General features: G+C 39.1%; 1 non-coding gene and 1 pseudogene across 1 annotated transcript; both read right to left on the reverse strand.

Annotated features, from left to right (window-relative positions):
• Window positions 1–3936: 3936 nt before the first annotated feature.
• On the reverse strand, window positions 3937–4059 carry LOC142179110 (U5 spliceosomal RNA; annotated as a pseudogene).
• Window positions 4060–6281: 2222 nt separating this feature from the next.
• Window positions 6282–6397, reverse strand: LOC142179111 (U5 spliceosomal RNA). The gene has a single exon (XR_012707217.1). It is a non-coding gene; the product is annotated as a U5 spliceosomal RNA (small nuclear RNA).
• Window positions 6398–14376: the final 7979 nt, after the last annotated feature.

Raw genomic sequence — 14376 nt, forward strand, 5'->3', positions numbered from 1 at the left:
CATTTAGTGCAGAAGTGTAGCATGAGTATGTAAATCAGCGCGTACCCATTAAGTATCTAGCCTAACCCCGGATAAGTAGTGACGAGGGGTCGACATCGACACTTACTAAAGGTCCAATAAAATAATATAATAAAACATGAGCAAATATGAAGCATACGACAATGGTGGGATGAATCTATAAGTTACATAATCTCCCAATTACTTCTTTTAAAGCATGAATTTCTAAATCTTGTATTCTATCTTAACAGCTCAGAAAATGTCAAGTGCCATTACCAAATAAATAAGGATTACCATATAAAACGCCGAGTATTATTGGAAAGTTTATCTCGTGAATATTCAGACTAATAGCGTTATAACGCACGATTTCCTACCGAGGTCGTTCGTCGCGATCCAGAATAACGTGTACACTATCGAGGAACGTGCAACATGATCCATAGATACATCTATATACTGCCGAAGCGTTCGGCCCGCTCTACAAGAAAAGAAAGGAAGTTACCGAATTACGAGACACGTATTTACAATATCGTACATGGGTACAAAATGAATATAATCTTTACCTTTTCTCTAATAACTCACCCACAACTCAAAGTGTTAAGGCTTGGCCTAGTATACATATATTTATTTCCAAATCAATTTCATTTATAACTTTAATAAATTAAGCCAGCAACATGAGTTTAAATAATTCAAATATTACAAAATAAGATCCTAAGTCTACCCGTACATAAACTTGCTTTCGCTACGTACGGACTCTCGTCACCTCGTGCGTACGTAGCACCCACAACTAGTTGCACATAACAATAAATATCACCTAGAGAGTAGTTTCCCCCTCATAAGGTTAGACAGGAGACTTACCTCGCTCCGAAGTTCCAAAACCGGCTCCAAGGCCTCTCTAACACCTCAAACCAAAGCTCGTCGATCCAAAACTATTCAAACAATGTGCAAACCAATCAAAAGATACTCTAATACCCATAATTAATCAATTTAAACAATTCCCATCTCGCTCGAAAAGTCGACGAAGCCAACCCCCGGGCCCACGTGCCCGAATTCCAAAATGTTTTGAAGATAATCTTTACCCATAACACCACGAACTTAAATATATAATTTATTCTCAATTCCATGTTCTATTTTGTGGTCAAAATCCAAAAATACCAAATTCTAGGTTTTCTACCAAAATTCCAAAATTTTCCTAAATTTTCCCCCTTAAATCCACATATAAACCTTACATTAAGCTCACTACAAGTGGGAAATTACTTATCTTGTGTTACATGATGAAAACTCTTCAGAATCGCCCAAGAACCGAGCTCCAAAAAATCACAAATGAAAATGACGAAATGACCAAGTTCGATCCCATTATGTTCTACCCAGTTTCTGCTTCTGCGGACACATTTGTGCATCTGCGGCCTCGCTTTTATGACCCAAGATGCGCATCTGCGGAGTACACTACCCGTCTGAGATCTTGCATCTACGGAAGCGTTTTCGCTTCTGCGCAGGCGCTTCTGCGATGGCCAATCGCGCATCTGCGGACCAGCCGCTTCTGCGTCTTCATTCTCGCTTATGCGATTCCGCAGGTGTGGAAATTTTTTCGTATCTGCGGCCAATGCCTTGGACCTTTCCGTTTTGCTTCTGCGAGCTCGACCCCACTTCTACGACTAAGACACCGCAGAAGCGATCACACCAACTGCTACCCAGCTTCAGCATTTCTCAAGTCCAAAAATTAATCCGTTAACCATCCAGAAATCACCCGAGGCCCTCGGGACCTTAACCAAATATACCAACATATCCTAAAATATAATACGAACTTAGTCGAGCCTTTAAATCACATCAAACAATGCTAAAACCACGAATCACACCCCAATTCAAGCTTAATGAACTTTAAAACTTCAAAGTTCTACATTCAACGCCGAAGTCTATCTAATCAAGTTCGATTGACCTCAAATTTTACACATAAGTCATAATTGACATAACAAATCTACTCCAAGGCTCGGAACCCCAAACAGACATTGATAATATAAAAATCCACTTCAAACCAAACTTATGAAATTCTTAAACTTTCAAAATGTTAACTTTCCATAATAAATGCCGAAATGCTCCAGGGTGATCCGATACTCAACCCGAATATACGTCCAAGACCGAATAATCATACGAACCTATTGGAACCTTGAAATCCCAATTCCGAGGTCGTTTACTCAAAAAGTCAAACCTTAGCCAATTCTTCCAACTTAAAGCTTCCGAATTTAGATTTTTCTTTCCAATCAACTCCGAACTTCCCGAAGTTCAATTCCGACCACACGTACAAGTCATAATATCTGAATTGAAGCTACTCAAGGCCTCAAACTGCTGAACGTTGTACTAGAGCTCAAAATGATCGATCGGGACGTTACACCAAGGCTTTTAGCCAATTCGAGACCTGCAATCATGGCCTCATACTTTACCTCATTTTAGTAAATTTCACAGTTCTAATAGACTGCCTAACTATATTACCCGTAGGAGGCTTCAGCACGATGCCGAGCTTGGACCCTTTTGTGTTTGAGGCACTGATAGGTGGGGATTTTGACTACTTGTTAGCGCCTTTTAGCTTTTATTTTAGTCTAAAAGCATTGAATTACATTCCCGATACTAATGAAATGTGCAAAATTACAGGAATGCTGGATGTTGGAGCTAAATTGGGCAAAATCACTCTGACCGAGAGGTATTGAGTGGGTAATTGAGAGTTGATAGCTATAACAGGCATCATTCGTAAAATGGGTCCAAATTCTTGAGGTAGCCCCTGAGGCTAACAATAATTCTCTTTTAACTTCGGGCACTAAGGCCGGCGTAAAGTCGGCCACAAAGTCATCCAAAATTTGAGATTTTATGGCAGTTCGGGGTCAATACTCGATATCATACCCGCTGATTTTGACGGCTCATTTGGCCAATAGGCCCGAGAGCTCGAGCTTGTGCATGATGTTCCTCAGTGGGTAAAAGGTTATGACATATATAGGGTGGCATTTAATGTACGGTTTTAGTTTTCTGGAGGCGCTTAGCAAAGAGAGCGCCAATATTTTCAGGTGAGGATACCTTGTTTCGGCCTCACCTAGAGTTTTACTGACATAGTAAATAGGAAATTACATACCTTCCTCTTCCAGGACCAAAACTCCACTTACCGCCACCTCGGACACTACCAAGTAGAGGTACAGTTGCTCATCCATCTTCAGAGTGTGGAGCAGTGGCGGACTCGAAAGGTATCGTTTGAGTTCTTCCAAAGCTTATTGTAATTCCGAGGTCCAGGAAAAATTATTCTTGTTTTTCAACAGTGAGAAGAACCAATGGCTTTTGTCCGAGGACCTTGATATGAACCGGCGCAGGGCGGCTATACGCCCGGTCAGCCTCTGAACGACCTTGATGCTGTCCACCACGGTGATGTCTTCTATGGCCTTGATCTTGTCATATTAATCTCGATCCCCCGATTGGATACCATGAATCCGAGGAAATTTTCCGATCCGACCCTGAATGCGTACTTCTCCGGATTCAACTTCATATTATATTTTTTTAATACGTCGAAGGTTTCCTACAAATGTTTTAAATGGTCCTCTGCTCGCAGGGACTTAACTAACATGTCGTCAATATAAACTTCCATTGAATTTCCTATTTGTTCTTCGAACATCCGATTTACTATGCGTTTATAGGTGGCACCAGCGTTCTTTAATCCGAATGGCATTACATTATAATAGTAGGCGCCAAATTTAGTGATAAAGAAAGTCTATTCTTGGTCGCCCGGGTCCATCCGAATTTGGTTGTACCCGGAATAGGCATCGGGAAAGCTGAGTAGCTCGTGCCTGGCCGTCGCGTCGATTATCCGATCGATGTTAAGCAAAGGAAAAGAATCCTTAGGGAAAAAAAAACCTTTGTTACTTAGGAATATCACATTGAAAGAGTAAAACTAGATTTGTATATAGGGGCACTCAGTTTGAGAACCCCTCCAAAAATAGGCGTGTGCCGCTAAGTGCAGTGCACACACGGTATTCTTTAGTAAAAGGCGAAAGAATAGTTCGCTTTGTAGTTTGTACTCACCGCGTAGAGAATTGTAGGGGATTCGCGTGGAATTTTATAGTATATTATTGTCAAGGGAAGAACTCCCTAAATAGAATGTTCAGAAGATAAATAAGTGAAAGTTACACCCAACTTTGCAATAATAAATTATCATGTTCATCCAGAAAGTTTAACATAGAAAACCCACAAAGTCTACAAGTTAATTCCACTTATATCCCTATTAACATCAATGATTAAAACTGGAATTGTTCATAGTACCGACCTGTTTTTGCTTTCCATCTATTTACTGGTTCATAGTGCCGGGCGTAGTCGAAGGTCTATCGAAAACAGCCTCTCTACCCCTCGAGGTAGTTTCTCACTACCCTCCCCGGAACCCACTTGTAGGATTTTACTGGATCGTTATTGCTATTGTTGATTAAACTGGAATTGTAGGGACACTCAATTCAAGAACCCCTCCAAAAATAGAAGTTTGGGCTTACTCTTTCTTTTATGATGTGGGAGTCAGCTCTCTTCTTCCGCTTTAGTCTCTTCACTGTTTTGTTCAATTACTCTATGCTTTAAAGTCTACATTTTAAATAGAAGCGTCTTTGTGGATTGTTCTCCTCTGTCCTTTGATTCATTCGCGTTGTTGCTTTTAGCTTTTATTCATTTATGGTTCTTGGTGATTTTGAAAAAAAAAAAAGATGCTGGAAGCTGGCTAGGAAGGAGGCGAAGTCAGCGGTTACGGCAGCTAAGACTGCAGCATTTAGTCGTTTATACGAAGAACTTGAGGGTAAAGGGGGGGATAAGAGGTTGTTTAGGCTAGCCAAGGTGAGAGAGAGAAAGACCCGTGACTTGGACGAAGTGAAGTGCATCAATGACGAAGAAGGTAGAGTTTTGTTGGATGAGGTGCATATCGTCGGAGATGGCAAACTTACTTCCATAGTCTCTTGAACGAGGACAGAGAGGCGGTTCCACGATTTAAAGACCATGGGTGCACCACGATACTTGTCATAATATTAAGTGATGTATATTTGTTTTAGTGTTTTATGACATATTAATAATTTTGCACATTATTCAACGAGATAAGCTACAATCTTACTATTCTAAATATGTGTTTGTCATTAATATTATCAATTATAATCCGACAATCATTGCAAAATGTTTATCATTAAACATGTTCAGGCTTTAGCATATAATTCAAAATAAAAAGGAAAAGTAGAATACTAATGAAAATTTAATATTGTAAAAATTGAAACTTTGCAAATTTTATAGCTAAAAGAAAATGAAATTATCAAAAAGCTCTTAGAGCATATGACAAGTTCTTTATATGTGACTTGCTTATCCAAAAAAAGAAAAGTATATATTATCCTATAAATTTTGAATTTTTTTTTAATAATTTGATTGAAATTCAAATATGTTTATGCAATAATTTTGGATAAAAATATTTAAAACAAGTCTCATCATAGACTTAGATCTTATTGTCACATAAATTATTTATAATAAAACTAATTTATAGTGGATCAAGATAAGACAAATCTCAATGCAAGTAATAAGTAGTTTAATTTCTGACTCCTTAAATTGTTGTTTACCCTGAAGACTTGGAGAAGGAGATAAAAAAGGAAAAAATGATAAGAAGGAAAAAAATAGAACTAAAACAAAAAAAGAGCTACGAGGTACAAACTAAATACGTAGTATTATATTAATGTGTGTCCATAGGGTCTCGACCGGAGGCACCAATGCCAAAATTTGAGCATGGGTGCCATCTACTCTCTATGGCTAAACCATTGAAAATTTCTACATAAAATCTGCCTTTACTTGGCAAGAGGATGGGTGCATGTGCCCCACATTTGCTAACATAGATACGCCCCTGAAAGAGGATGGGAACAAAGACATTGTTCTGGGTGATTTGGGATCCTCCGAGAGCCGTTGCGACTTTGGGTATTGCAGGTGGATTAGAGTTGAGGAGGTTGGGGGGGCTAGACGTAAGATGAGCAGGGGCATTCCGCTGGATAATCTTACTCGGTTTTTATTGTTCTGTTCAAACTTATAAATATCAGTAGGCTCATATTATTATCAAATGGGAAGAATTTATAGCTTCGGATGTTGTGTATATGTTTCCAAAAGATAAATAAAGGAAAGTTACTCCCAACTGCAGTAACAAATTATAATTTTCATTCAGAAAGATTAACATAGAAAAACCCACAAAGTCTACCAGTTAATTCCACTTATATCCCTAGTAAAAATCAAAGATTAGAACTGGAATTGTAGGGGGCACTCAACTTGAGAACCCCTCCAAAAATTGGCGTATGCCACTGAATGCAGCGCGCACACGGTATTCTTTAGTAAAAGGTGAAAGAAAAGTTGCTTTGTGCTCACTGCGTTAGTTGCATGAGTTTTGCATTGTGCTTAAGTAACCTTTTATATCTAACAAGAAGTTTGGGCTTACTCTTTCTTTTATGATGTGGGAGTCAGCTCTCTTCTGTGGTTTAGAGTACAACAACAACAATCAGTATAATCTCACTAGTGGGGTATGGGGAGGGTAGTGAGTACGCAGGGTAGCGAGGTTATTTCCGATAGACCCTCGGCTCCCTCCCTCCAAGAACTCCCCACCTTGTTCTTGGGGTGACTGGAACTCACACCTATTGTTTGGAAGTGAAGGATGCTCACCGCTAGAGCAACCCACTCTTGTCTGTGGTTTAGAGTCTTCATTTTAAATAGAAGCGTCTTTGTGGATCGTTTTGCTCTGTCCTTTGATTCATTAGCGTAGTTGCTTTTAGCTTTTATTCATTTAAGGTTCTTGGTAATTTTGAAAAAATAGATGCTGGAAGCTGGCTAGGAAGGAGGCGAAGTCAGCGGTTACGGCAGCTAAGACTGCAGCATTTAGTCGTTTATACGAAGAACTTGAGGGTAAAGGGGGGGATAAGAGGTTGTTTAGGCTAGCCAAGGTGAGAGAGAGAAAGACCCGTGACTTGGACGAAGTGAAGTGCATCAATGACGAAGAAGGTAGAGTTTTGTTGGATGAGGTGCATATCGTCGGAGATGGCAAACTTACTTCCATAGTCTCTTGAACGAGGACAGAGAGGCGGTTCCACGATTTAAAGACCATGGGTGCACCACGATACTTGTCATAATATTAAGTGATGTATATTTGTTTTAGTGTTTTATGACATATTAATAATTTTTCACATTATTCAACGAGATAATCTATAATCTTACTATTCTAAATCTGTGTTTGTCATTAATATTATCAATTATAATTCGACAATCATTGCATAATATTTATCTTAAAACATGTTCAGGCTTTAGCATATAATTCAAAATAAAAAGGAAAAGTAGAATACTAATGAAAATTTAATACCGTAAAAATTGAAACTTTGCAAATTTTATAGCTAAAAGAAAATGAAAATATCAAAAAGCTCTTAGAGCATATGACAAGTTCTTTATATGTGACTTGCTTATCCAAAAAAAGAAAAGTATATTTAATCCTATAAATTTTGAAAAAGAATTTTAATAATTTGATTGAAATTCAAATATGTTTAAGCAATAATTTGGGATAAAAATATTTAAACAAGTCTCATCATAGACTTAGATCTTATTGTCGCATAAATTATTTATAATAAAACCAATTTATAGTGGTTCAAGATAAGACAAATCTCAATGGAAGTAATAAGTAGTTTAATTTCCGACTCCTTAAGTTGTTGTTTACCATGAAACTTGGAGAAGGAGATAAAAAAGGAAAAATGATAAGAAGGAAAAAAATAGAACTAAAACAAAAAAGAGCTACGAGGTACAAACTAAATACGTAGTATTATATTAATGTGTGTCCATAGGGTCTCGACCGGAGGCACCAATGCCAAAATTTGAGCATGGGTGCCATCTACTCTCTATGGCTAAACCATTGAAAATTTCTACATAAAATCTGCTTTTACTTGGCAAGAGGATGGGTGCATGTGCCACACATTTGCTAACATAGATACGCCCCTGAACGAGCATGGGAACAAAGACATTGTTCTGGGTGATTTGGGATCCTCCGAGAGTCGTTGCGACTTTGGGTATTGCAGGCGGATTAGAGTTGAGGAGGTTGGGGGGGCTAGGCGTAAGATGAGCAGGGGCAGCACTACCGGACCAAATGAGATCCCGGTGGAGTTTAGGAAGAGTGTGGGCAGGGCGGGCTTGGAGTGGGTTACTAGGTTATTTAATGTCATTTTTAGGACGAAAAAGATGCCCGAAAAGTGGAGATGGAGCACGAAGGTTCATGTGTACAAGAATAAGGATGCTATCCAAAATTGCAATAACTATCGGGGTATTAAGCTGGTTAGTCATACTATGAAGGTATGGGAGAGGATGGTGGAGCTAAGGGTGAGGAGAAGAGTGTCTATTTTCGAGAACCAGTTTGGGTTTATGCCAGGACGTTTGACTACGGAAGCCATTCACCTTGTTAGGACACTGATGGAACAAAATAGGGAGAGGAAGAGTGACTTGCATATGGTCTTCATCGATTTAGAAAAAGCTTACGCTAAAGTCCCGAGGGAGGTTCTGTGGAGATGTTTGGAGGCTAGAGGGGTACATGTGGCCTACATTAGGGTGATTAAAGACATATATGAGAGAGCGAAGATCTGTGTGAGGACAGTGGGAGGGGTCTCAAACCATTTTCCGATCATGATGGGGTTGCATCAGAGGTCGGTACTCAGCCCTTTTTTGTTTGCCCTACCAATGGACGTACTGACTCGCTATATCCAAGGGGAGGTGTCGTGGTTCATGTTATTTGCAGACGACATTATTTTGATTGGCGAGATGCGAGACGGTATTAATGCGAGGTTAGAAGTGTGGAGACAGACCCTGGAGTCTAAAGGTTTCATGTTGAGCAAAACCAAGATAGAATACTTGGAGTGTAAGTTTAGCAGTGCTACTCAAGGAGTGGAAGAGGAGGTGAGGCTGGATTCAGAAGTCATCCCTAGGAGGGGGAGTTTTAAGTACCTTGGGTCTATTTTACAGGGAATGGGGAGATTGATGAAGATGTCACATATCGTATTGGGCGGGATGGATGAAATGAAGACTTGCTTTCAGTGTTTTGTGTGACAAAAAAGTACTACCAAAACTTAAAGGCATGTTTTATAGAGCGGTGGTCAGACCGGCTATGTTGTATGGGGTTGAGTGTTGGCCAGTCAATAGCTCTCACGTCCAAAAGAGAAAGGTAGCAGAGATGAGGATGTTGAGATGGATGTGCGGGCATACCAGATTAGATAAGATTCGGAATGAAGTTATTCGGGACAAGGTGGGTGTGGCCCCTATTAAGGAAAAGATGCAAGAAGCACGACTTAGATGGTTTGGACATGTGAAGAGGATAAGCATAGATGCTCCGGTAAAGAGGTCTGAGAGGTTGACATTGGAGGGCTTAGGAGAGGTAGAGGTAGGCCAAAGAAGAGTTGGGGTGAGATGATTAGGCATGATATGGCGCAGCTACAGCTGACCAAGGACATAACCTATGATAGGAAGGTGTGTAGGTCAAAGATTAGGATAGTAGGTTAGGTAGTCTAGATTATTCAGACCGGTAGTATTAGTACGTACTCTCGCATTTGGTTGGTAGTAGTCTTATATGAATACATGTCGGTTTTTTTTACATTTCGATCATCTTACTATCTTGTTGTGTATGCTGCTTTTACATGGTTTTTCGGTGTTGTCCCGTATTGTTTCTTGTTATTATTGTGGTACCTATGCTTGCCTAAGCCGAGAGTCTATTGGAAACACCTTCTCTACCTCCACAAAGGTAAGGGTAAAGTCTGCGTACACACTATCCTCCCCAGACCCCATTATATGGGATTATAATGGGTATGTTGTTGTTTAGATGCTGGAAGCTGGCATATGTAATGTCGCATGCAGAGGGAGATTCAAGATTTGAATTTTATGAGTTCCTATGATAACTTTAAGTAAATTTATAATAATAACTCGGTTCACAATTAAATATCTATAGATATTTAGTGAAATTTTTAACACATACACACTATCTAGGCAAAAGTATTGGGTTCATGTGTACCCATATGTCGTATGGCAAATGCGCCCCTGGTCGCATGGAATGTTGTCACAACCCAAACTGATGGACTTTGATGAGTGCTCGAGTTCTACCTACCGAACACCCTTAAGCATATGTTTAAGATATAGATATGAAATAAGTGTAGGTGATGCATAACATCTGCCCCTAAACAGCTGAATCATGTGAATAACATACGTGAGGATACATACTCGAAAGACATATATACATATACATGTGGAATACAGTAGGGCGAGCCGACAAGGCCACATACTATCCAATTATAGATGACTGTCTACAGTCCTCTAATAGAGTGTAAAACTACCCTTATATAAATACAAACGTATCGTACCAAAATCCAATAGCAGCTCCGGATCAAATGGAACACATCAACTCTCACTGAGCTAGGATCCTAAGGAGGGGGACCGTCAGCCTGCCTACCTACACCTGCAGGTACGAATAATGTACCGAGTATGTAAGGCATAAAAATCAATATATAAAAGGCATGAAAGAAACATTGAGTAAAGAACTCAACCTGTAAGTCTGAATAGCTCCGTGAATCATGAAAATATTTATAATGTCATGCGTATGCGTATAAATGTCATATCATGCATAGGTATATGTGTACATAATATCATCAAGCCCCTGAGGGCATCCCATCATATCATCTCAGCCTCTGTGGGCGAAATCATAAACGTATACCAGCTGATCAGCGGTGGTGCGTATATAACACCATCTGGACATGGGTCAATATACATTTATAAATGAATGCGGTGCATAATGAAATAAGTCAATAAGATCTCTCGGAATGTCATGAGACCCATGAACAGACGATATGATAGTAGGACATATGGGGAATCAAGAACATAGGCAACCCTAGTACTTCTATGAATAGAATCATTCGTGAAAGTGGCGTGCTTGCTCGTTTCGTTGTATCATATGGATCATATCAAAAGGAAAGAAGGGATAGCCTTAACATACCTGTATTATCTCTTACTTATTACTCAACCAAGCTCAACACAACTTCTTGCATCTACAACAACTGAAATGATATTGTCGTTAACATATAATGTCGTACCATCGTATTTGGCTAGTCGTATGGCTTAAGGAAAATCGGGCAGCAACTCCCCTATTTTTAATACATCCCAAAGACTAATAAAGGTCATCAACAACCTAACAACAACAACTATAACCAACAATAGCAACAACAACAATATTATCCAATATGAGTTTCTCTGATTATCTTAACAATCATATTGAGCGGCAATCTCGTTTTTATTCATAAGAAGATATAAATTGAATCCAACTCTTATTCCATAAATTAGTTTACAACCTTCAGAACATCATACTCATATGTACTATATTATTTCTAATTCAAAACATCCACAAAATGCCTTCCAAAACAGCCCCATACATCTAGCACCTTATTTTTTGTCATCAATCACTTGTTTTTCATCTTTTCTTCTTCAATCAACTTAATTAACACCTAGAAAAAACTTAACAACAGCAGCCACAACATTATCCCATGTTCTTTCAAGTGCTATCTTATGGTTTTTCACTCAAACAACACAACCAACACAAGATTAACCTTAGGTAAAATCAAGAAGATGTTATACATACCTTGGACAACAGCTATAACTCGAAACCCCATCTCAACATAGCTCACAATAGCCCTTAATCACACCACAACATCATATAAGCATTCTCTTGTAGTCTTTAAGACCTTTGATGATGATTTGAGTTGATTTTCCTTGAGTTTGGTTCTTGGGATCTTGGAATATGTTAGGTAGGGTTTTGGACAGATTTTGGATGAAATTTGGGTGAGAAATAGACCGAAATGAGGCTGAAACATCTTTTAAAAGACATAGGGTCGGTGGCCATCAAGTGGGTCCCAACCGAGTTGCTTGCATAGTCTCGCAACAATGCAGGTATCTCTCTACTTCGATGTCGTATCGATGAACGGTTTAATCCGATTTTTCCCAAAATTTATATTTCCTATCCAAACATCATATATAGACATATTATGACTTTAAAATCATTTAAATTATGATTAACAAGTCTCATATTCATTACATCACCTTGGGACGCACATGGTGTAACAATCTTCCCCACTAGAAACATTCGTCCTCGAATATTAAACTCCCAGAAATCTATAGAAATTTTGGCAGAGTCTCCTCTGTAACGGTACTACTACCAACCTGTCACATATCAAACCTAACAATACAAAGCCACACAGGGCCACAATCATCAATAACACCAATAGCCTCACACGACCAATAATAATAACTAACATAAGAGTCAAGTATCATATACGTACCTAAAGGCTGTGATGTCTCGGTCTGATCCTCCTCCGGAAGCGGAAACAAGTGAGGATACCTAGTCTTCATTTCTTCTCCAGCTTCCCAAATCATCTCCTCCACGTTATTATTTCTCCAAAGTACTTTAACCGAAGCTACATCCTTAGTTCTCAATCTCCGAACTTGTCTATCTAGTATAGCAATGGGAGCTTCCTCATATGATAGCTGCTCTGTAACCTGAACATCATCAACTGGAATGACTTTAGATTGATCTCCAATACACTTAAGTAGCATAGACACATGAAAGACTAGATGTACAAACTCCAAGTTGGAAGGCAAGTCTAACTCATATGATACTTGCCCTACTCTGCGTCTAATCTTATAATGTCCAATGTACCGAGGGCTAAGCTTTCCTTTCTTACCTAATCTCATAATGCCTTTCATCGGTGATACCATTAAGAATACCCAGTCGTCTACCTGAAACTCCAAGTCTCATCGTCAAATATCTGCATAGGACTCCTGACGACTCTGAGCTGCTAATAGCCTTTCACTCATAAGCTTAATCTTCTTAATTTCCTGCTGTACCAACTCTGGTCCTACTAACTTAGTTTCCCCAATCTCTAACCATTTGATAGGAGACCTACACTTTCGTCCGTAAAGAGCTTAGTATGGAGCCATCTGAATGCTGGAATGATAACTATTATTATATGCAAACTCAATAAGTGGAAGATGATTATCCCAGCTACCCTTGAAGTTCATCACACAAGCCCATAGCATATCCTCTAGTCTGAATAGTACGCTCAACCTGACCGTCTGTCTGGGGATGAAATGTTGTACTAAGACTTACTTGAGTCCCCAATCCTTTTTGGAAGGACCTCCAGAAATTAGTTGTAAACTGAGTACCTCTATCTGAGATAATAGATATAGGGACACCATGAAGTCGTACTATTTCCTTAATGTAAAACCTTGCATATTTTTCTGCTAAATACCTAGTCCTGACATACAGAAAATGAGCTAATTTTGTAAGTCTATCAACAATAACCCGTATAGAATCGAACTTACACTTGGTACGAGGTAAGACTATGATGAAATCCATATTAATCACTTCCCATTTCCAAGTCAGAATCTCTATAGCCTGCAATAATCTATCGGGTTTCTGATGCTCAATCTTAACCTGCTGACAATTAGAGCATTAAGCAACAAGCTCTGCTATATCCTTCTTCATTCCGTCCCACCAGTATATTCCCCCGATATCATGATACATCTTCGTCGCTCCTGGATGAATAAAATAACGAGAATAGTGAGCTTCTCTCATAACCTGCTGGCGCAACCCTGCCACATTAGGAACACATAGTTGACCTCGATATTTGAGGACTCCATCTCCTGTAATCTCAAATGGGGTCTTCTCCTTTTGAGGGGTTGTATCTCTATAGTGATGTAACAACCCAACTTGTCGTTTTAAGAATTTACGCCCCGTTCAATGACTTAAGGTCTCGGGAAGCTTCGCAATATGTATTATGACCTGCGGGTATGGTTGAGTTTGATTTACTAAAGATTTGGAATTTAATTAAACGAACAATCCTTAATTTGAAGCTTAAATGGAAAGAGTTGACCGGAGAGTTGACTTATGAGAAAATGACTCCGGAATGAAATTTTGATGATGTCAATAGCTCCGTATGGTGCTTTTGGACTTAGGGAGTGTGTCGGGAAAATTATTTGGAGGTCTGTAGTGGAATTAAGCTTGAAATGCCGAAAGTTGAATTTTTGGAAAGTTTGACCGGGGGGTTGACTTTTTGATATCGGGGTCGAAATATTATTCTGAAAATTTGAATAACTTCATTATGTCATTTATGACTTGTGTGCAAAATTTGAAGTCATTCCGGATTGATTTGATATGTTTCGGCACAAGATATAGAATTTGAAAGTTCAAAGTTTATAGATTTTGATTTGAGGTGCGATTCGTCGTTTTGATGTTGTTTGATATGATTTAAGGCCTCGAGTAGGTCCGTGTTATGTTATAGAACTTGTTGGTATGTTCGG

This window comes from Nicotiana tabacum, unplaced genomic scaffold (genome assembly GCF_000715075.1).
Source record: "Nicotiana tabacum cultivar K326 unplaced genomic scaffold, ASM71507v2 Un00359, whole genome shotgun sequence".
Taxonomy (NCBI): Eukaryota; Viridiplantae; Streptophyta; class Magnoliopsida; order Solanales; family Solanaceae; genus Nicotiana; species Nicotiana tabacum.